Source organism: Fukomys damarensis, unplaced genomic scaffold (assembly GCF_012274545.1).
Source record: "Fukomys damarensis isolate Sample0158 unplaced genomic scaffold, DMR_v1.0_HiC HiC_scaffold_24, whole genome shotgun sequence".
Classification (NCBI taxonomy): Eukaryota; Metazoa; Chordata; class Mammalia; order Rodentia; family Bathyergidae; genus Fukomys; species Fukomys damarensis.
This window is the reverse complement of record NW_022900936.1, coordinates 57,835,422-57,836,428: the sequence shown is the minus strand read 5'-3', so window position 1 is coordinate 57,836,428 and position 1,007 is coordinate 57,835,422. Positions and strand designations below refer to the sequence as shown.

The window sequence follows — 1,007 nt, the reverse complement described above, 5'->3', positions numbered from 1 at the left end:
AAAAAAAAAAAAAAAAAGAGATGCCAGGTACTGAAATGGGAGGCAAGCGAGAGCTTGTAAATCATACCAACAATTTTTGGGTGCCATTGAAGCGCGTCAAGTATGTAGGTGAAAAGCAGATCTCCTCTATGTAAAAAGGGGACTTGACCTGAATACACAGAGACCAGTGTCACTTGGCCAGTATATTTTATCATCAGGAGAAGTACTGTAAGTACATGCAATCTGGCCTGAAAATAGAACCGTGGGGTTATCTGACATCACTAATAACTACTGCAGTAAACCAATGTTGAATGGGTAAAGCTAATGTAAAAATCTCTGGTTGGGATTTGGATTTCAGTTAGAAAATGAGATTTGAACTCTGGTTAGGAAATAAGGATGAAATTAAAAACCTAGTACTGGGCACACACCTGTAATCCTGGCACTCAGGGAAACTGAGGCAGGAGGATCAAAAGTTTGTGCCCAGTTTGGGCAACTTAGTGACTCAGGGAAGCCCTGCCTCAAAAACAAAAAACAAAAAACAAAACAAAACAAAAAAACCCTCCTAAAACAAAGCCCAAACAGGATTATCTCAGTGGGAAGGCACTGGGTTCAGTCCTAGTAACACACACACACACACACACACACACATTAATATTCTATATTTTATCAAACAGAAGTTGCTGTTTACCAGGTTAGCCAGGTGTGGCACACACCTATAATTCCAGAACTCGGGAGGCTGAGACAAGATTTCCCCGAATTTGAGGCCAGCCTGGACGACATACTGAGATCCTGTCTCAAAAAACAAAACAAAACAAAACAAAAAAAGAAGAGAAGTTGCTCTTATTTTCCACTCTAGAGTGGTATTGTGTATATTTAATGGTAATTTTTTAAAAAAAGCTCTTAAATTCTGTTTTCTAAGTCAACATTATTTGTATGGTTTTACTTTAGAATTGATGCATTGTAGTTCTGGAAATCTTGTACACTCTAGATGTGATATTTGTCAACCAAAAACCTTATATTCTTATCAC

At 38.0% G+C, this 1,007-nt stretch overlaps 1 long non-coding RNA gene across 2 annotated transcripts in view; it reads right to left on the bottom strand.

The window, feature by feature from the left end:
* Window positions 1-728, bottom strand: part of LOC104866233 — a 3,232-nt gene extending 2,504 nt beyond the window's left edge. Inside the window, exons 1-2 of one of the 2 annotated variants that reach the window (XR_781393.2) lie at window positions 693-728; window positions 68-148 (exon numbers count right to left, since the gene is read on the bottom strand). This is a non-coding gene — a long non-coding RNA (uncharacterized LOC104866233). Of the gene's footprint in view, window positions 1-67; window positions 149-667 lie in introns of both variants that reach the window. The other variant, XR_781392.2, reaches the window with a different exon arrangement.
* Window positions 729-1,007: the final 279 nt, after the last annotated feature.